The sequence below is a fragment of the Camelus bactrianus genome, chromosome 1 (assembly GCF_048773025.1).
Source record: "Camelus bactrianus isolate YW-2024 breed Bactrian camel chromosome 1, ASM4877302v1, whole genome shotgun sequence".
Taxonomy (NCBI): Eukaryota; Metazoa; Chordata; class Mammalia; order Artiodactyla; family Camelidae; genus Camelus; species Camelus bactrianus.
Window position 1 is genome coordinate 129,853,774 of NC_133539.1, and position 22,500 is coordinate 129,876,273.

Consider the following 22,500-nt stretch of genomic DNA (forward strand, 5'->3'; position numbering starts at 1 on the left):
TATGACTGTGTGTTTTAATCTTTCTGTCAGTGTATTTATAGTTTTTCAGCAATGTTCTAACTTTAGAATTCTTCTAAGAAAGTCACCCCCGATTCTAGCGCAGTTTGTACTGTGTATCATGTCTTATGCATGGGATTCCACTGTCTCCTCAGTGAGGAATTTCCTCCCCTACTGAGGTAGTAGCAGAGTTAAAGGTACTGTCATTTCTAGGCCTTTGCTCTCCATGTGTTTGCAGTTGGCTGTCAATCGCGATTTTCCATTTCTTGAGTTTTCATTGTTCAATTAGAATTTTTGAAAATAAGTGTTAATATGTTGTATTTGTCTCCCTAGAAACTTGATGTGTTTGTGCTTTTCAGTTTTCAATTTCTTAAAAATTTAAATGCTCTCTTGTTTTTAAGTAGTCCTTTTTCACTAGATATTTGTTTACCTCTTTATAGTTAAAATACATTTTTTCCAATGAATGAATCGGTGTGCATGTTTTAAAAGTTACCTTACTTTTTATTTTCCTTATTATAACAATTATATTCATTCTAGAGAATTTAGAAAATAAGGATAAACACAGTAATAACTTAAAAATGGCCTCTAATCTCACCTAGAGATACAGTTGTAAAATTTCAAATTGAGAATTACAAGTCCTCTGATGTTGTTCTTCTTTTTCAAGATCGTTTTGGTTACTGAGACCCTCGAATTCCCATATGAATTATAACAGCAGCTAATCAGTTTTTGCAGAGGAGCCCACTGGGATTGTGATCGAGACCACGTAGAATATACGGATCACTCTGGGGAGCACTGCCATTCCAAGAGCACTGTCTTCTGATCCAGGAATGTACGTGGCGTGTCTGTCCAGGTATTTAGGTCTTCTTTAATTTTTTTTCAGCAATGCTTTGAGTTTACAGAATATTATTTTACTCTTTTTCTTTACCTTTATACTGAGGACAAGTGTGCAAAGTACCGGGATCAGAAGTGTATTTTAGCCCCTCCCGTTGCTGCCAACATGGTCGCTGCACTCTTGCTTTGCCTTGTGTACAATCTTGCACAAAATAGGACCTCAGTATCTCTCTCTTGAATGAATGATTATATGATTGTAGGATGATGCTTGAGAGTCCTTGTGATTTTTTCCTCCAGCCTTTCCCCAATTCTTAACTATGCCCTTTCTCTTCCTAAACTCCAGCCTGGGTTTCAGCCTGCCTGTGGCATTGATTTTCCCTGTCTGTAGACTCTTCTTTTCACTGGTTCACGATAATGTTACATGCGGGCTGTGGAAACTTGTCAAGAAATAACAAATCCATTTCATACTAGTATTTTTACAGTGTGGTAATTTTATCGATTGAAATTAAATCAGGCTGACCCCCTGAGCACTCCCGTGAGCTCTTTTCACTTTCCTACATCTGATACTGCTCTGGTTGCTACATGTGCCCTTCCCCCAGCCTTGGTTGTTGGGTTGAGTAAGTCATCATCACTGGAGCCCTCTCTTTAAAAGATGAAGAGAACATTGGCTCCTTCTCCCTGGTTGGGGACTTGGATGAGATGAAATACCAGATAAAGAATGGAGCTCCACCTCATTCTGACCACCACTCTTTCCGTTCTGTTCTCCAGAGGAAAAGAGTACAATTCAACAGTATAAAGATTGATTGTGAGCTAATGAGATAGACAAGACAATCAATAATTTATTAAATATCCTTTCATGCCAGAAACAAATGTATTATACACACAAAAATCACACAAAGCATGATAATATCATGCTTACAGACGTGTGTCCGATTTCGAATCCTGCTCTGGAGTGACCAGTCCTGTGAGATGGAGAACTGGTAGGTTGGCTTAGGCTCTCCAGGACTGGTTTTCTGTCCTGCAGAGATGGGGCTCGCTAGGCTTCCCTCCCCCGTAGAGGTGCTGTGGGGTGTAACTGTCACGCGTGCACAACTGCTCATTCCTCGTAAGTGCAGGATAGCATAAATTTTGCGGTGATGGCTTTATGACTGCCCCGTGTAGACTCTCAGTGCTCCAAAGGGATGCCTTGTGGTTTGGAGATGGGATTCTCATTTCTGTAAATACCCAAGGATTGTGGTATTGGGCCCTGCTGATTTGAATCTATTCTTTAGAAAGTACATATTGTAGATATATTTTTCAAGCATGTGTGTTTTTTCCTTTTATTATTTATAGTTATACCCTCTCATCTCTTGGTGTGACTTTTCATGGAATCCAGGAAACAGTCCTAACCTACCTGCCTCTTCACTCTTCTCCGTGGCGGTTTTCTTCCCTGACTAGAAAAGGGTTTTGCACAGGAAATTTTATTTGTTCCCCTTTTCTTGGAGTCTCTCTTTCGGTCTGCCCATCTCTCACCTGCCCATCTGTCCATTTATCTACCCACTCATTCTTCTGACTTGTTCCAAAAAGCATTTCAGGCAGCTTACAGAAGAACAGATACCAAATAAACAGGTTAGAAAATGGGGCCAAGTTCAAACTGTGAGGCTAGGAGGTGAGCCCGTGTGAGGGTTGCAGCCGTGAGACACACACCTCTGCCCTGTGACTTATAAGATCGACAGCAAGAGTGTGCCTGAGGCTCCCAGCAGACACGGGTTAACAGGGTTTGTGGGAGATGCTCACTGGCTGTGAAATAAATAAGTGGCTGAGGAGAAGCCCAGCCTTTCCAGGTACAAAGGCTTAGGAGAATATTTTGTGTGTCTTCCATAATCAGGGTATTGCATTGTTTCTTTTGTCAGAGTTCTACGTATAGTTGGTTACATTCTATACCTGGAAATTTCTCCAGAACTCCTTGCCAAGTGAGTGCCATTGCTCGGGAATGAGGTGGTTCTGCTCATTGACTGGGGTTGGCCAGAAACCGAAAATGACAGCTTCAAAGGAGCCTGGGATTTGTCAGTTATGTTTTGTCAGTGCTGTAGATTTCAGGAAATGCTTTCACATTTTCTCTCTATCTGAGGCGGCAGCGTGCTCTCTTAGCAACATCAGGAGCTCAGAGCCACGGATTGTTGGGGGCTGACTGCACTGCCGTCAAGTTAGCCAAGCTAGTCACTGCAGGAGTGGTTCTTTCACATAGTGCACTTCATGTTCTATAGTAGAAGGTTTCAACAGGGAGTTAATTAACTGAGTTAATTAACATTTAATAAATATGAAGCTTTGATGAAAAGACGGTTATAGGCAGAATATAAGTTGTGAACACTTTGAAAACGGTTTCATTACTGAAATTTCAGTAGGGAAGATACACAGTTTATCTTATTTATGCCTCTCTTTTAAAGTAACAAAGAAACAAGACAGAAAAGGCAGAGGATGATTTCTGTTATTCCTCTCGGCTTGCAGGTGCCCTCACATCCAGTGGCATCCATCCAGACACCAACACTGACACTGGCCATGTTCAGAACTGCCTCAGCCCTGAAGACACAGGTGACAAAGAGAAGGGGGCCGTGCCCTGTTACAGCAGGTGCTCTCACTTTGTGGGTCCTTATGTAACTGTGCGGTGTTAATCAGGATCGCCCGTTCTACATTGTGTGGCGCTGCTGCAGTGTCTCCTAGTTATTTGTTTCTGTAAGTACTCGTGTATTATTCTCCAATGTGTGGTACTACACATCTAAAAATGCTTTTTTCAGATGAAAAATAATGTATATTTAATGCAATAAGTCTGAAAAAAGGGACAAAAACGGCTATCCAGGTCCCACTAGTCAGAAATAATAATTAACACTTTAACATCTACTTTCTGTTCTTTTCATCAGTGTGTATCAGCTCTGTCATAAAAACCAGTGAGCACTCTGTGCCTGTTTACTGTGTGGAGACCTCCATTTTCCATTCGGCTTATTACATGTTTTTCTACAATATTCTATCTCCCCTGGCATGATTTTTAATGACCAGTATAGCATTATGTCTTGTGGAGGCAACGTCCATTTTACTTCGGGCTTAAATAAACTTTTAAATTCCAAGTGTACTTAACTGAAATACTGAAAAGAGAACTGTGGTGGTACCGAAAGGCCCCTAAATCCCTTCCCCTTATTTCCTGAGTGTAAAAGCTGTTGCCAATGTGGTGTAGATATTTCATGACCTTTATGCCTATGACATATCTATATACCCATACATACATACATACATACATACATACATATGAGAAATCTATGTATATGTGTGTATATATTCTTTTTTGAAAAATAAGGCCATACTATATGTTTTCTGCAGCTCGCTTTATTCACTCAGGTGTATATCATAGACGTCCTCCCACTCCAGACTCACCCAGTCCCTTCAGATAGAGTGGAGGGGTCTCCTGATGTGCAGGTGTGGTCTCTTGTGCAAGGACACCTTTGGTGGGAGAGTGCTGTGGACAAGGCCCTGGGCCACGGGGAAACGCTGGCCCCCTCAGTGCCCACAGCTCACCGTGATTTACCGCATCATTGTCTTGATGGTGGACACTTAACTTTTCTCCATTTTCCACTGTCAGAAAGGATGTTTGACTGGCATATTTCTTTAACAGACATTCCTGTGATCTTGTATGAGCATGCCTTTAGTTAAGTCTTCTGGAAATTTATTCCCTGGATGTGACATTTACTTTCATCACAGGCTACTTTCAAGTGACTAGAAATTCCTTCTCCAGTGTGGAATGAGAAATGTAGAATTACTTATGTAACCAATTCTCTATCGCTGGATATGATTTCACTTCAGCTTTTCTTCCCACCAGTGTAAACAGTATATCTATTTGAACTGATTTTTTTCTAAACGAAACGATTCCTAGAAGTGGGGTTGAATCAGTGTGTACACACGTTTTTCAGAGTTTACATATTCATTGACATGTCATCCTCCAAAAAGGTCGCTCACAGTTTTTTCTCCCACAGATGGACACTAGCTACAATATCTTTTAAAAATATTTACCAATAAGATGAGCAAAAGTGCTTTTTCATTGTTTTAGTTTGCATTTGATGACCAGTGAGGTATTGAGCATTTTTCACTGATTAGCCATCTGACTTTTGAAAAGTGAATGATCCATTTTGTCCTTTGCACAAATTTAAGTGAGGAAGCTTCTTTTTGCTTTGTGACAGCTCTTTGTATGTTATGAACATTAATCCCTTGTCTTCATCAACATCTATCACAGAGTTTTTCCTTGTCATTTCTTTCGTTTCATTTTGTTCAGTAGGTTTATTTTTGTTGTGGCTCAAAATATTCTTAACATAGTAAATGTCTTCCTTTTGTGTTTTATCTTTGTTATTATTCTTAGAAATACTTTCTTATAATGGTATAAATCTCTTATGTAGGTTTATTTAATGTCTAAGATGGAGAAGATAATAGTACTTGTTATAGTGAGGAGAAGTTGAATTAATGTGAGCAAAGGGTTGTATTTGCTGTTATTAGTATTTTAATATTTACATCACTATCTGTAATTATTTTTGTGGTCATTATGACAGGAATATAATTTGTTCTTTCCAGGTGATTCTCTGATTGTCCCAGGACAATTATTGAATTCATACTTTGCTCTTTGATTTGAAATCCCACATGTATAAAATACTTATGTACACTAGAGTCTCTTTTTGAGCTCATGCTTTATTTCTGTCAATCTTACTTCCTTACTCCAGCGCTATATCTTACATATTGTAAAAATTTTTTATCTGACAGTGCGATTTTTTTTTTTTTTGTTCTTTTCTTCCATCCCAAACTTTCTTGGCTATTATTATGACTTTATTATACCTGAAGAATTCTAAAATATATTGTTCAAGTTAAAAAAAAATCAGATAAGAGTATTCATGGGATTTTTATTAAGTTTTGAATTCTTTTTAGGAGAACTTCCATATTTACAAAACTGTTTTCCTCCATGCAATATGTTGATGTCTCTACATTCACACCTCTTATTTACCCCTCAGTACAGTCCTGTAGTTTTCTCCATGTACAACATGGGCATTAATTGTGAGTTTATTCCAGATTATTGTTGATGTTTTTGTTAATTTTGTAAGGGAGAATTTTTTGTTATTATATTTTTTAACTGTTTAAACTGACACCTAGGAAGGCAGATTCGGTTTGTAAATACTCACTTTGTAACAAATCATTTAAAATTGTAAGTATTAAGTAATTGTTCGAGGATCCTTTCTTTTGTGTTTTTAAAAATTTGTTTCCAATATTATCAAAATGGTCATAGCTAAGACGTATAGGTGTGGAGACATATGGAGAGAGGTAGTGTGGCTCATGTACAAACTCTGAGCACTTTTATGGCTGCATTTAGGCTGGAGAAGCCCCAGAAAAGCCCACGTTAGACCAGGGGTGGCTTTGTATGCACTTGAAAGCCAGCTTTCCTACCTTTATGGTGAAGCCTGGTGGGCGTGGCAGGTAGGTGATCAAGGTCTGATCAAGGTCATTGGCTGCACAGAGCACTGTGTCTGTGAGAACTGGAGTCCATCACCATGGGAAATGCTTGGTGCCAGGAACACTGCAGGGGAGCTGGGGAGTCTGAGTGTTAAGGATTTTCCAGTCCTGGGAGTGGGAAGATCAGACTCTGCATTCAGATCTGAGTTTGAATTCATCCTCTCTTGTTTACTAGTCCTCTGACTTTTGTCAAGTTATCTACCCTCTTTGAACTCCTATTTTCTTGTCTCTCAAAATAGGAGAATTACGGCCTGCTGCTAGAGTGTTTGATCAGGATAAATGATTTGTTTCTATAAGATGCGACGTACAGTCACAAGCTCAGTGAGAAATGGGCTGTCACCTCTTCATCTGCAACTCAGTGCTCGACAGGACATCGGGGCAAAGCCAGTCCGTAATTTGTTTGTGATGCAAGTAGGAACAAAATTAATGTCTTGCCTTTCCCTTGCAGTATTATTACTCTTTGCTTCATTTACTTCTTTCCTCCTTTTCTTTCCCCTCCTCCACCAAAAGATCCTGAGACTCTCTCAGAACACTAGATTCAAATTAATTTAAAGGGTGTCTCATCCTCAAGAAATGACAGTAACTTAAAAAAAATCTGTACAGATCCCAGAGGTCATTGTATTTGATTTACACACACACATGCACACCCACCCACACACACAATCAGCCTACCTCCCACTTGCTGAGGGAGAAGGACCAATTTTTCTGAGTTTTCTTTCACTGAGCGTGAGAGCAAAGTATCTTATGCAGATTTTCACCTTGCTTAGTGCATGGTGTTTTTAATTGGATTTCTGCTTTATGGCCATAGAACTATTCTCCTTATAGAAGAGAGGATGTGGAGACATAGACATTCTGCTGAGATATTGGTGTCAACATATTTGAGTTGGAAAGGACTTAGGACAGCATAGAGTCGTAACTTTTTATGGGTGAGAATTCATGATAGTGTAACTTGGACAAGAACCTAGGTCTTCTGTCTTCGTGTCCACGTGGATGAAGAGGCAACAGGGCGGGAGATGGCAGGGATCCTTCTTGCTTGAGTTCCGGGGTCTTGCTAGTTTTCATTGCTCAGCTGCCTTTAGTTTAGGTCCGTGTGGCCTCTCATGGGAAGGTCACTCTGTCCTGATAGACTGAGTTTCTAATCAGAAAATGCCCTGGACCCACTCATATTTCCCAGAGTTTTTCTGCTGTCCTGCTGACAGTTTACATAAATGATACCTAAGAAACTACTGGGTATATAATCCTTATTGTTATCATTTGCCCTCAAGTTCCATAGGAATGGGGTGCTGTCTCAGGCTGTCTAAGGCTAGATCTGAACAAAGATATGGTGATAGGCTGTGCTGCTGGACCCTCCCCAGTCATAAGGGATTTCCACCTTAGTTTTTAGAATCAGACAGACGAGTTCAAATCTTGCCTTTACCAGTTATTAGCTTTGTGAACTTGGGGAAGAAACTGTACTTGTTTGTGCCCAATTTTCTTTATCTGTAAATAAGTTCAGTATTTACTTTAGGGTTTTTGATTTAGAATTGAATGAGCTAATTCCCTCATTTATACCGAAAATACTGATCGAGTGGTTCAATGCTGGTGCCTTGGTAGAAGATTACTAAGTGACTCAGCAGTGAGAATGCAGGTGGGGGACCCCTGGATCATAGAGCTTATATTCCAGAATATGCTTGTAAAAGACTGGATGTGCAGTGGATTTTTAGTAAATGTCCATTCCTTTCCTTATCCACATTGATTCTGTATATATCTTTGTACAATATATGAACAATTTTTTATTGCAATTTAAATCTCTTTGTAGTATTTAAATTATGTAGCTATAACAAAATACGTGAAATAAAATGACTTGTCTTTTATTTTCTTTTCAATATGCAAAACAAAATAAAATAGAAAAGAAAAAAACGTTTTGAAGGAGTAGAAATAATTTTATTTCTGAGGAATCAATTCCCTATGTTAGGTTTTTTATTTGTGTTGTTAAACAGCATATAAAATTGATAGGATGTGACTTCAGTTTTGATAGCTAGGTGAGTGTAGTTTCTTTTTGTGGTAGTCTTTGATGAATTATTTGCACTAGATCATAAATGATGTGCATGTTACATATTGGAAATGAGGAAAGAGTGGAGACATACTACCTCCAAAGCAGTGATCTTGTTACCAAGTCGAAACTTGTACTGCTTGCTGCATGACAGGCCAATAAATCGGGAGATTGAGGTGTTGGAGCAAGGAATAGTGACTTTATTTGAAAAGCTGGCAGACCCAGAAGATGGCAGAATGACATGCTGGAGAACCGTCTCCCCCAAGTCACAAATCCGTCCGCTTCTATACTAAAAAGGGGCGGGGATGTGGTTGGTTGTTGCAAACTTCTTGCGGTACAAATTGATTCTCCTTGGAATTCTTTGTTCTTGCAGATGTCCACGTGGGTCAAATCATGGTGCCCCTCTAAAACCTCCAAAAAAAAATCAAAGTTGATTCTCTATTTTGCAACTTACCATCTCTATATAAGTGCAGAAGAGTTAACATCGTGAAAGATCAGAGCCCGGAGAATAGGCTCTCCTGGATATTTCAGGCTAAAGGCAACTTTCTTTTACAAAAGGTACAGAGCTACCAAGTCTGAGCCTAGAAAACAGGAAAGGATTAAAGCCAAAGGAACAGATCTAACATGCAGTCAAATTTATTCTTTTCTATTACAATTTCTTTTTCCACCTCATAAATAATTTTAGTAAGAAACATGAGCAATTTTTTTACTTTTGCTTCTTAGTAACGGATAAGTGGGCCAAATACATTTATGAGAGCAGGGATGCTGTGCGGGCATTGGGGTCACAGCAAACTCTTCTTGGGGGTGGTCGACTCTGCAACATATCTGATGCCTCGTGGGTGTTGGTGAGGGACCCCATAACCAGGGGCTCTCTTCAGGAACCAGCATATGGGCATTGACCTCTGGAGACCTCTTTTTCAGCTGCCGGAAATTTTTTCAGATACTGTGACTGAAAAACCACTTCAGCTGTTGATAATTAGGGAATAAAGGAAGAGGAAAAGGGCTTGGATTAGATTACAAGAGAAGGACAGAATATCAGGGAACCTGGGGGCTTGGCAGTGGGTCCTTGGGAGAGAGGGGAGCAGAGGTGGGGAGGGGCACGGCTCTGGAACCAGCTCCTGCACCTGTCCCAGGGCCCAAGTCACACAGCTTTTAATTGGCCCAGGATGCTCTCCTGTCTGGATGTCACCCTGGGCAGAACCTTGAGAATCGAAGGTAAGGGGTGGGCAGCACTCACCTAGGGGATCACTGAGGACTTAGTTCAAGTCCACGGTGCCTTTTTTGGTCATGTGTCTTCACTTGCCCTTTATCTTAGGATCTGAGAAGCAGGAGCAAGGAACGCAGGGAGAGATCCAGGAAGACATCTGACTGTGTTAAGAGATGACAGTCACAGCCACACGGGGAGCGAGGACACTTGCAGCAAAGTAAAACGACTTCACAACAATTGCATCAGAGCTGCCGGTGTGAGAGAGCCTAAGCCTGTCTCAGAGTGCAGGGGACAAGCAGAAAGGAATGGTAAATTTCCACTGACAGTTGAAATTTTGTTAAATAGCCTGCTACTGTTGCTTGTATCACTTGAATGAATGCAGGCATATTTCTACGGGAATTTATAGGTTCACTTAAACACACCAGCCACTCTAGCCCCCATCGGGGATGGTCTTTCTGAAGCCCAGTGCACCTCCTGCTTGGGTGGGCCATGCTGCGGGTCCTCGCCTGGGGCCGGGCTGCTGCAGGGCACTGAGTCCCCGAGGCACGGCCTGCGAGACACGACAGGAACACCTCTGCTCTTGACTGAGGGCCTCCGTTTCCCCCTGAAGTGTAAGAATGCTGGTGACTGAGTTAGAAGCATGCTTCAAAGCTGTCCGTGTCCTTGCCATCCAGAAGCAGAGCCTGGGAGCTTCCGAATTTCTCCAGAATGCGGTTTACATTCATCTTCGACAGGTGAGTTTATGTCCTTTTACAAGTGGAGGAATTACTGCAGTTTTCCTGGAACTTACTCACCACTAGTCCATCTGATTTTTCTGTGCTAGGATTCAATATGGCATGCTAAAATTTCTGGAGTCAGATCTTGAAACACTGATGAAGAGGATTATTTTATTTCTTTATATGATAGTATTTTACTTTCAAAATTCAGAGTTTTCAGTTCTTTCAAAAATTTTTTGGGGGGTTGGATAAACAACTTTACTCTTACCATCTTTGTGACCTGTTGCTATATGCCTGTCACCTGTCTTCTGTCACTTGTGAGGGGGTTCCATTTGTGACCCTGTCCGGGTTGTTCATGGTATAAAACATAAAGTCTGTAAAAGTACATTCCCTTTTACTCCGAAGACATTCCACAAATACTACTTAAATCTGGGTGTGGTTTTAAGAAGACAGAATCATTAGAACATGTACTTGCAGGTTGCTAGTGCAAAATCCCCAAATCAAAAGTCTAGCTCAACAACTAAAATCTTTCTAATCTACCTTGGATTTGTATGCATAGTTGAAGCAGTTTGCTAAGAACTCAAGACCAGGTTTAGAATACAGGCTGGTGTAGCTCAGCAGGTCCTCCCAAGCTGATGCTCTGGCAGAGGGCAGGTCCTAGGGGAGAGGGCGTGTCCTCCCCTCCCTGAGCTGACAATTTGATGGCAAAGACATTCATCAGGTGAAGAACTTGGAGTTTCTTCTAAGAACAGTGGGTTTGAAAACAGTCCTAAAAGCGTGGGATTGACACAATCCCATTTGTCTCAAGTAGGGGAGAGTGGCTTTGGGGCCACTTGGGAGACTCGTGAGTCCATGTGGGCAGTGTTGGTGGCTTCCACTTGAGCGGTGGGATGGTCAGCGGGTAATAGCGAACAGATTGAAGGCATGTTTAGATGGTAAAAAGGAAAGGATGAATGATGTCTGTGAAGGTAGGATGGAGTAAGGAACAGGTTTCTGGGTGGATTAATGAGGTAAATGATGGTCCTGCTGTGCTCTGAGGAGGGAAATCTGTAGAGGGAGTTCTCGGGGATAAGTGATGAGTTCAGCTGTGGGTAAAGTGAAAGGCTGTTAGATGTGTGGTTTGGGAGCTCAGGTGAGAGCCAGTAGTGAGTAGGGGGAGGGGAGAGAGACTTTCAAATCAGTTTGTCTTGTGAACATACAAATAAGGATGAGTAATGACACACTTAAAACCTCTATATTCTGTATTTAAAGCCCAGTAAAATTTTGCTATATTGACTGCAGAGGTTCTTAATATTTTTTTAATAGAAATAAAATAAATAGAAACAAAATAGTGGAGTTAATGAACATCTTAGAGTTGATGTGTGTCCTTGTATGTATTTTCATACCTCATCTGTTTATAACCATAATCTACAAAAAGTTCGCTTGCTTAGCATAAGAGTTAAACAGAGGGAAGTGACACACAGTGTTGGGGCTTGAAGCTGATCTTCTCGGGCAAATTATGTCACCTCTCTCTGCCTTAGTTGCATCTTCTGTGACTGCCCCCGGGCCCCTAATCACAGCTGATTTCTTAGGCTAGATGTTGGGAGGGAGGCTGCTGAAGGGAATAAGAAGCGGCAACTTCTAGGGATATTGAAGAGAGAGACAAAAACAGATTAAAGCCGATAAACTGAGTAAAAATACCCTCAAAAGAGAAAGAATCCCTCAGTGTTTTGAGCCCCTTAGCGTAAGGGAAACAAAATCAGGTTGAGCCAAAGCTCTTGAGCATGTGAGTATTGTGGGTGGGTGGGTGTCATCAGAAAAGGGTTGAGAAAAGGCCTTTTCATTTCCCTAGACGTTTCCAGTAAGGATGGGGAGCAGAAGAGAAAACCCCCTGCTTCACAGTGGAAGCTGCTGTTTTGTGAAAAACTGACCAAAGTTTGGAGACCAGTCATCAGCGGTGCTGGCAAATGAAGAGACTTTGGGATTGGGTGGGGCACTTGCTGCGACTTTCAGGTGACCTGTTGGCTGGATCTGTATGGCGGTAAGTAGTTTTGCAGGGTGACCCGGGCATAAACCCTGGCTCTGAGGCTGCTGGTCTGACTAGCAAACCTGGGCACCCGCAGTCCTAATGGGGCAGCTCGGGATGTGGCCTGGGACACCTGCTGAGATGAGGGCGAGAAGAGGGCTTTCCTGAGGGGGTGTCATGCGGAGAGTGGGAACGTGTTCCTGCAGGGGAGGAAGAGCCTCTGAGCAGGGTGCTGGATGCACAGGCAAGACCAGCCTGAGCACGGAGGCTTCTGGGAGCCAGAAGTCATACAATGGCCCGAACCGCCTTGTTCCTGCGAGACTGCAGGGAAAAGATGCTGAAAATGTAGGCTAGGGTCACACCCTGTGGTGTTTTATGAGTGACAGTAAAGGACTGGTCCGGCAGGCAGGAGAGAACCCTGTGGGAGTCCCAGCTGGGGCGTCATGCCGGAGGGAGGAGCAGAGTTATAGACTTTGCCACATATTAGCTGTGTGACTTTGAGCAAGATCACCCCAACTCTCTCTATATATATCTTCATCTGTAAAGTGACAGAGTGACAAGCTCGTGTCATCAGAAGGCTTTGTTTAGCTCTGATCCTCTGTGTCCAGTCCTGTCAGTGCTGCCCTGTGAGGTTCTGCAGCAGCTGCTCTTACCCTGAGATGGGAGGGCCTAGAGGGACGTTGTAGTGCCCGAGGGCATGAAGGGGTTGCTTTAAAAGCAGACATGTTGCCGCCTGCAGCTGCAGGCCTGCAGGCAGTTTGGTTGAAGGTCCTGCAGGGGACTTTGGAGGCCTTAGGTTGTTGAGAGTACTTTGGAAGCCTTAGCTTCCTCTTAAGTCTTGTGTTTCCCTTGCGGACCGGATTAGCCTTTGCAGATTGATGCTGAAGATTTGGGCTTCTAGCAAAGCTGTTTTCAGAGATGGGTATATACGTAAAATATCGTATAAAATAAAATGATTTATTTAACGTGTGGGACTTCGCAGCTGTTGGGAACAGCTCTGTTGTCCTGGTCGTCACGGAGGACACCAAGGGTCAGCAGAGCGTGCGGGAGGACAGGTAGCCTGCAGTGCTGCTGCGGGGTGTTCTCCCGAGTAGAGCACTCTGCTGAGTTGACTCTTCTCTGAGTTTGGTTGCCAGATGAGCAGACAGCAAATTAATGAGTTCTGGTGGGATTGTATAATGACAGGAAGAAAGAGGAAACCGTAGTTTTTCCAGACTAAAACACGCTTTTGTTTCCTGATCCAGTGTGTTCCATTACAGAATTGATGAGTTCTGTCTATTCTGGGACTTCATTGAAATAAACGTTCAGCCTAAATTTTAAGAGTTATGTTTTATTTGGCTGGAGGACTCGAGCTGGGATGGCAACCTCTCAGATCACTCTGAGGGACTGCTCCCAAGAGGTAGGGGAAGAGCTAGGATATATAGAAGTTTTACAAGAAAGACCAGGTAGTTGGAACAATAAAATATTTCTTGTTATTTAAAGAAAACCAGATATCTCAAGATCAAGTATTTAGTGCTTTTCTATGTATGGGAGGAAGCAAACATTTGTGTCATTGAATTCATCCCTTTGGCAGGTACCTAGGTATCTAGGGCCTGTATCCTGTCCTTTCTTACTCTGAATCCACTCAGAGGGCACCACTGTGAGTGGCTGAGAGGCTGGGCTGCAGGCATGCACTCGCTGGGGGGTGGCAGCAGCCGCTGATGACTTGGTTTCAGCATTCGTTGTTTATTGACATGGTTGCAGTATTTTCATTCACATTGTAGTATTTTCATTCACGGACTGATTATGGATAATCTGCAACCTTGGAAAGCAACCGAGATGGAATTACTGCAGGTACCTTCTACTTTAATAAGCCGTGTGCAAACATAAACATGGAGGAAGCATACATTTGGATTTGGTGGTGTAGTGAAGGGTGACTGCACGTTACAGGAGAACGCAATGCAGAATTCCTTAAGTCCACGTTTCTTTTCTGTTGTGGTTTCTGAGAACAGTTTATGGTTATTAACCAACATTGACAAATGGTGGCACACATTGCATTTAAGAGCTGGCCGGCTGCAAACTTGTGTATTGGACAGGTGGAATTCATAGGCAAGTGGTCAGGTGGATGGGAGAGAGATGGAGCCTAAGCCTGGGCCCAGATTCCGGTTTAAATCACCATTTCCTCACCATACGGCCTTGGACTAGAATGTAACCTCTCTTAACCTGTTGGTGAATCTGTGAAATGGGCATGATAATATTCGTTTCTTCCTGGGATTGTTGTAAGTTCTAAAGAGTATTGTAGCACAAATGAAGCACTTAGCAGTGTTCACTGTGTGTGGCCACCCCGCTTGGCGTGTGTCAGAGCCGTAAAGGCAGCATTTGTCTGTTGAGGATGCACTGGTAGCCCCTTGAATATGTTGTGAATTTGGTGATTTCCTTTAATCTTGGTAACTCTGTGTGCCATGGGCAGTTATTTTCATGGACAGGTGATGAATCTCAGTGTAAAGAAGACTGTGTAATTTGCCCAAAGTCAGACCATAATTTTGGGTGCATGGGCCTCGGTTCAGCATGGGCCCCAGGGCCTTCTGCCCTCTCCGTTCAGCACCAGAGCCAGATGTGTGGTCGGCTGTTTCCCAGACCAGAATATAGGGCAGGCCGCAAGACACACCTGGCCCTGCGCTGCTTGAGCAAAAACTCCGGAGGAGAGGAAGTTACAAAAGGGATAAACATAAAAACAGATGACAGCAAACTGTGATTAGCACTGAGAAGGAAAGGAACACGCCTCACAATGCAGAGCTGCGAGCTTTCCCGTCGGGGCTGCTCTGGGGGCGTTCATCTCAGCTAAACAAACTCTGCTGCTGCACCAAGGCAGGAAGGCAGGGAGCGTGTGGCCAGGTTGACAGGGCCTTGTTAATCATACTCATTCCCCATTAAGCTGCAGCTGTCACGGGCACTTACCTAGTAAACAGATGTCTTCCATAATCATCACGCACTTTTCTTGGTAGTTTTATTGCCCCACCTTTGAGATGAGGTCATTGAAGCTGGGGAGTTTGCTGCATGCCCGTGATCACCATGGAAATACCCCCACTGGTCTTTCAACCTAGACTGGTGTGGCTGTCATGTCCCAGCCCTGTGAATGGCATCATGTTGCCTCTCCCGAGTCCCAAATGACTGACATTGATATTCTTAAATCATAGGAAATGGTATGTGACAATAGGAGAAAAAGGTATTAAGAAATTGTTTGGAAAACTAGAACAAAATCCAATTCTTCCCCAGCTGGGGGAGCGTACCCTGTGTCACTCACCCCACTCACTGCGTGTCACCTCCTCCCTGCCGACTCCATGTTCAGAAGCCACTCTGAGTCTTTGAAGAACATTTTGCCTCATGACACTGTTTACCAAGACCAGCGACCTGTCTGTCCCTGGTTTACTCTCTCTTGAAAGCCATTTAAATTTCTTGCAGGCTCCTCCGCTCAGATGTAAGAATATCCTCTTTCGACTTCTTGATGCAGCTCCTTAATGAAGATCTCGTGAAGGAAACTTAGTCAAAACCTGGGAGGTATGCACACAGTGACTGCAATCTCAGCACTTTATGAAGTTCAGAATCAGATTTGTGGGTGACTCAGGAAAGGCTTTTTTATGGTAACAAGGGGAAAGTGAAAGGATGCAGGCTGTGTGAGACTGAAACATCTCGGTCCCAGCCAGCAAGGCACCTGCGTTCAGGATGGTGTGTGGGGAGTGCAGAGTTCTCACAAAGAAAGAAGTGTTGGGATGGGAGGGAGGACAGTTAGGTACTTTACTGTGGAGGGAAAAAGTGGGTTAAGCATTTCCTGGTTGAACAAGAGGATTGTGACATGATGTGCTTGTATTTTGGAGAGAAGGGTTTTGTGGGGACAGGCCTAGGGAGAACGCTGTGTGGCTGGGTAGTCAGCACAACAGAGAAACACAGAGAACCGGGCAGACCCCAAGGCCCCTGCTGGGGAAGAGGCTGCCAGCCAATTCGAGCCCTGGGGGTGGCTTCTGTCCCTTAGCTGGGGCCTCAGAGCTCCCTTCACAACCCAGTCCTGTTGATACAAGGAAAAAAACGTGAGGCATGAGAAGGGCTCTGTCCCAGGCTTTGGTTGAGACCCTGGGAGATGTCCCACCAGATTTTGTTCCTTGGCTTCGTGCAATAAGTATTCAAGAGCAAGCCAGTGTTGAGAAAATGTAGATTTATTCACAGAGACACATTGAAAGGCAACAGAAAGGCCACGAGTTGTGGGGTTTGGGTGCTCAGATTAAAAGTAGCTACACACTCCACAGAGTGTGGGCTTTCTCCGAAGAGGGAGAGAGAGGGGTGACCGCGAGGTGGCGCTGTGTTGCTCGTTTTCTTGGGCTTGGTGCTTTCATTTGCTAATATGTAGAAGGACCAGCCTAAGGGCAAGGGGCTGGGATTCCCAGGGAGTTGGCCATTTCCCACCCTTTGACATTGTGTGGCTAGCCTTGGGATTGCCATGGTACTTTGGGGCATGTTATTCACCATGTTACTATTACAATGGGTGTATAATGAAGCTCAAGCTCTGCTAGAAGTTAAATCTCTTCATCCTGAGACTCAAGGCCTACTGGGGGTTGAATCCTTCACCATTTTGATGTTAATTGCTTGTGGCCTTCCTTGAATGGCTGTGCTCTGCCCCTTCCATCCTGTCTCACTATGATGACACAGAGAGAGCAAAGGCCGGGCCCTGCCTGTGCTCCTGCATTTAACAGCGGGAAGTGTGGAGTGGGCTTATGATGACTCTGAGTGGTGAGAAGGATGTTTCAGATTTTGCCACTTGAGACATTGGGACCTGCCAGCAGCCATCACAGATTTATCTCAAGGGCATTATCGCTTGTGTTGTTACGGAAAAAACAGGCCAGCGAAGAAACAAGCACTGAGATTTATTATGCTGGCGGGCTCAGAGGGGCTCCTGTTCCGAAGCTCTGAGCACCTCCAAGACCTGCACATGAGGTTCTGTAGGGTTAATTACAAGTAAGGGTCTATTAGCCAGTAAGGCTCAAACAACAAAAAGCAAGGAATCAGTACACTGAATCTTATGATTTTGGAACAGATCACGTTACTGACAATTGTTGACCTTGGATTTACGAGTTAGGTTTTTAGCCCAGTAAAGTGACACTAAACTTCAGATTTACGAGTTAGCCCAGCAATACTTAGATCAGTAAACCGACACTTATCACACTTAGATTTGTGACTTAGCTCGTTAGCCCAGCTGGGCTTTTCCTTCACAGTGTCACTCATATTTTCTATATTTCTTTTTTTTTTTAAGTATTTAATCCAAATTTAATATCAGGTTTTTTTGGAAAGAAATTTCTCTTTTTCTTTTCTTTGGGACTCTTTTGGGGGGGTAGCTAATTAGGTGTATTTATCTGTTAGTGGAGGCCCTGGGGCTTGAACCCGGGACCCCGTGCACGCTAAGCACACGATCTACCACCCCCCCATGATATTTTCTTTTTGCTGTAGCTGCCAAGAATCTTACAGCTGAATTTCTAGTCGGCCTTTAACACTTGCCCTGACTCCAGGGAATCCATTTTTATGACTTTACCTCCCCCTGGTTTCATTTAAGTATTGAATCTCCAATTTCTCTTCACTCTCAATTTTGCCTTTTTGTTGTTATGGTTGTTAAGGTGTGTTTAAAAAAATTGTTTAATTTCTCTTTTAGCAGGAGGCTGAAAGTAAATAAATATGTAAACAAACAGCACACTTAAATGCTTTTATACATTCTAAGCTGTTTAGTAGTTACTTAAAAACCGAATTGAATATTAAAGTGATAACATTTTTAAATTATTTTTTAATTTTTTACAAAGATATAGCTGATTTAAAATGATATGTTTCAGGTGTACATTAGATGCTCCTTTTATAGTTACTGTAAACATTGGCTGTATTCCCTGTGTTGTAAGATACATCCCTGTAGCGTGTTTACATTACATGTTGCAGTTTGTATAAGAAAGTTGGGTAACGCAGAGTCTGGGGCATGGCTGTGTCTGACCCAGGGTCACGCTCACCCTGCCTGTCAGAGCCCAGGCCCTCAATCCTGTCTGCAGGGCAGCGAGTGGAGGCAGCCTTCATCAGCGCTGGCACCACCCTCTGAGAGGCAGTGACAGCAGTGTCTGTGTGTGGACGTGCAAAGTGTTTTTCCAGGAGCTTTACATGCATTTCTGCATTTAATAATTAAAGCCCTCCTGTGAGGAAGCGTTTTATGATTTTAATGAATAATACATTTTATTTTGATATTGATAGACTTCAAATCTCCGGAAAATTTACAGAAGTAGTACAGTAAACGCTTAGATACAGTTCACCTTAAAGGGCACTATTTGTCCTTTTGTGTCTGGCTTAATTTAGCATAAAATTTCAAGGTTCATCCATATTGTAGCCTGAGTCAGTACTTTATTCTTTTGGTTTCATAATATCCTTTTTCTTTTTTTTCGTTTTTGGTCTATTTAAAAATATTTTCATTGAAGTCTAGTCAGTTTATAATGTTGTGTCAGTTTCTTGTGTACAGCACAACAATTCAGTTAAATAGGAACATAACTGTATTCATTTCCATATTCTTTTTAAACATAAGTTACTATAAGATATTAAATATATTCTCCTGTGCTAAACAGTATAAACTTGTGGTTTATTCTATACATACTCAGTATCTGAAGATCTTGAACTCCCAATATATTCCTTCCCACACCCTCTCCCCTCTGGTAACCATAGCTTGGTTTCTATGTCTCTGTGTCTGTTTCTGTTCTGTAGATAAGTTTATCTTTTTGTGTCTTTTATTGATTTTTTTTTTTAAGATTCCACATGTGTGCGATCTCATATGGTATTTTTCTTTCTCTTTCTGGCTTACTTTTCTTAGAATGACATTCTCCAGGTCCATTCATATTGCTGCAAATGGCATTATTTTGTTATTATTTTAGGGCTGAACAGTAGTCTATTGGAGAAATATACTACAGTCTCTTTATCCAGTCATCTTTCAGTGGACATTTGGGTTGCTTCCATGTCTTGCTATTGTAAATAGTGCTGCTGTGAACATTGGGGTGAAAGTGTCTTTTTGAGTTAGGGTTCCTTCTGGATATATGTCCAGGAGTGGGATTGCTGGGTCATATAGGAGGTCAATTTTTTGTCTTTTGAGGAACCTCTATACAGTTTTCCACAATGGCTCCACCAAACTGCATTCCCACCACAGTGTAGGAGGCTTCCCAATTCTCCGCAGCCTCTCCAGCATTTATCTGTGAACTTCTGAATGATGGCTATTCAGACTGGTGAGAGGTGAGACTTGATTGCTGTTTTGATTTGCATTTCTCTGATAATGATATTGAGCGTTTTTTTCATGTGCCTATTGGCCATTTGTATGTCTTCATTGGAGAAATGTTTCTTTAGGACTTCTGCCCATTTTTGAATTGAATTGTTTGTTTTACTTTCTTATTAAGTGTAAAAGCTGTTTACATATTCTGGGAATTAAGCCCTTGTCAGTTTCATTTATTGCAACTGTTTTCTCCCATTCCATAGATTGTCTTTTTGTTTTGCTTTTTGTTTCCTTTTCTGTGCAAAAGCTTGTAAGTTTAATTAGATCCCACTTGTATTATTTTGCTTGTATTTCTATTGCTTGAGTAGACTGCTCTAGGAAAACATTGTTGAGATGTATGTCAGATGTTTTGCCTATGTTTTCTTCTAAGAGGTTTATAGTGTCTTGTCTACATGTTTAATTCTTTAAGCCATTTTGAATTTATTTTTGTGTATGCTGTGAGGGAGTAGCCTAACTTCATTGATTTACATGCAGCTGTCCAGTTTTCCCTACACCATTTTCTGAAGAGGCTGTCTTTACTCCATTGTATGTTCTCACCTCCTTTGTCAAAGATTCAATGACCAATAGTTTGTGGGACTATTCTTGGTAATTTTGTTTATCCGTTCATTGATGGATGGATATTGTTTGTAACCTTTGGCTACTCTGAATGATACTGCCATGAATATTGATGTGCAAGTTTTGTGAGAATATATTTTCATTCTGTTGGCTGTACAGTTGGCCCGCCATATCTGTAGTTTCCACTTCATGGATCCAGATGGCTGATTGTAAAGGGACTCGAACATCCTTGGATTATGGTATCCAGGGTGGGGGTTTCCTGAAACGAAATCCCGAGGATACTGAGGGATGACTCTATATGTAGGAGTGGAATTGCTGTGCCATATAATTCTAACCTTTTGAGGAAACACCAGGCTTTTCCAAAGAAGCTGTACCATTGCCCCTTTCCAACGGCTGCGTATTGAGGGTTCCCATTTCTCTGCCTCCTGACCGACACTTGTTATTGTCCATGATTTGATTATAACCATCCTAGTGAGTGTAAAATCAGATCTCATTTTGATGTTGATTTCGCTAGTGATGCTGAGCATCTTTTCATATGCTTATTGGCCAATTGTGTATCTATTTAAATACTTGGCATATTTAAAAATTGGGTCGATTTTCTTTGTATTGGTCAGTTGTAAGCATTTGTTTTATATCCTGGATACTAGTCTCTTATTAGATATATGCTTTGCAAAATTTTTCTCCTATTCTGCAGATTGTCGTTTCACTTTACTTTTTTTAAACATTAAAACAATTTCTTTCTAGGGGAGGTAATTAGATTTATTCATTTTATTTTTCTTGCTAAGAACGCACTCTATCACTTGAGCTACCCCCTTCCCCTTTCATTTCACTTTCTTGATGATGTCCTTTGTAACAAATGGTTTTAATTTTGATGAAGTCCATTTTATCTTCCTTTTTTTTCACTTGTGCTCTTGGTATTGTATCTAGGAAGCCATAGCCTATCCTAGGACCACAAAATTTAAACTATGTCTTCTTTTAGAAAGTTTATACATTTAGTTTTTACATTTCCGTCTGTGATCAATTTTGAATTAATATTTTATTTGTTAAATAAAATATGGGGGTCCAGATTCCAGATTCATTCTTTTGCCTTCAGATACCCAGGTGTCTCTGCACCATTTGTTGAATAGACTATTCTTTCAATGGAGTGTTGTTGGCACATTTCTGGAAAAATGACTGTAAATGTAACTTTCCCCCCTGGATTTTTTATTGTGTCTCATAGATTTATGCATCCAAACTTATGCCAGTACCATAATGACTTGAGTACTATAGATTTGTAGTAACATTTGAGTGAGTCCTCCAACTTTGCTCTTCTTTTTCAAGATTGTTTTGGCTGACCTGGTTCCCTTGTACTTCCATATGAATTTTGGCATCAGTTGTTCAATTTTTGCAAAGAAGTCAGCTGGAATTTTGATAGGGATTCCATTAAATTTGTAGATCACTTTGGGGAGTCTTAACATTTTTAACAATATTGTCTACCATTCAATGAACATGGGATGCCTTCCATATATGTAGATCTTTTAATTTTTTTTGGTGATACTTCAAAATGTTCAATGTGCAAATCTTGTAAAATTTTGTTAAATGTATCTCTCATTTTATTTTTAATGCTGTTGTAATTGGAAAGGCTGAGCTTCCTAAGGGTGGGACTATATATCAATTTATTTATTTCTAGGATTCCTACACAGCAAATACCCTAGATTTATATTTGCTACATAAATCTATCCACAATTCTTCCCACCCCCGTGTCATAAGAAACCAAGACCCAGGTTAAGCTACCTGAACACCTATGTGGAAGTGAGAAGTGAGACCCTTGGGTGGGGCTTTGTGCAGATTATACTGAAAGCTTATTCATTATGGCTTCATCTTAATTTCTTTTAAACAATCCTCTCAGTGTATATAGTCAGATACATTAAGAAAATGCCCTTTCGATGTGTGGAGGAGCTAAGACTATAATTTTCAAATAATTTCTAGTGAGAGTGTTGTACTTGAAACTAATTTGCATCAATCTTTGAAGATTTATGTTTCAGGAGTTTTGACTAAAGAACACCTGTCTTTATTCATTAGTCACAATTAAATGCTCAAGCAACATGTACGAGTTTGAGCAAACTGCCCCCGCCCCGTAGTGCTGGTTGGCTGCAGCTGTAACTGGAGTCAAGGCTTACCTATCCCAGTACGCTTGGGCGAATCTGCTCAAATGGGTTCGTCCAATAGTTTGTCAGTAGTCTTTTGGACAAAGCCATAAAGCATTGATTTAAGGTTGCTGGAATGCATTATATTCTTATTAATATTAAGTAAGCACATATTGAGTGCTTACTGTATGTTGGGAATTGTCCT

General features: G+C 41.7%; 1 long non-coding RNA gene across 14 annotated transcripts in view; it reads left to right on the forward strand.

Moving 5' to 3' along the window:
• The window catches only part of LOC141578970 (uncharacterized), a 108,077-nt gene that overhangs the window by 76,628 nt on the left and 8,949 nt on the right, over positions 1-22,500 (forward strand). For 9 of the 14 annotated variants that reach the window (XR_012509860.1, XR_012509865.1, XR_012509871.1 and 6 more), the window contains 8 exons: positions 662-847; positions 3,316-3,540; positions 6,585-6,756; positions 8,751-8,935; positions 9,693-9,892; positions 10,195-10,318; positions 12,132-12,320; positions 15,747-15,842. This is a non-coding gene — a long non-coding RNA (uncharacterized LOC141578970). The remainder of the gene's footprint in view (positions 1-661; positions 848-3,315; positions 3,541-6,584; positions 6,757-8,750; positions 8,936-9,692; positions 9,893-10,194; positions 10,319-12,131; positions 12,321-15,746; positions 15,843-22,500) is intronic. The other 5 variants (XR_012509861.1, XR_012509868.1, XR_012509869.1 and 2 more) reach the window with 3 other exon arrangements.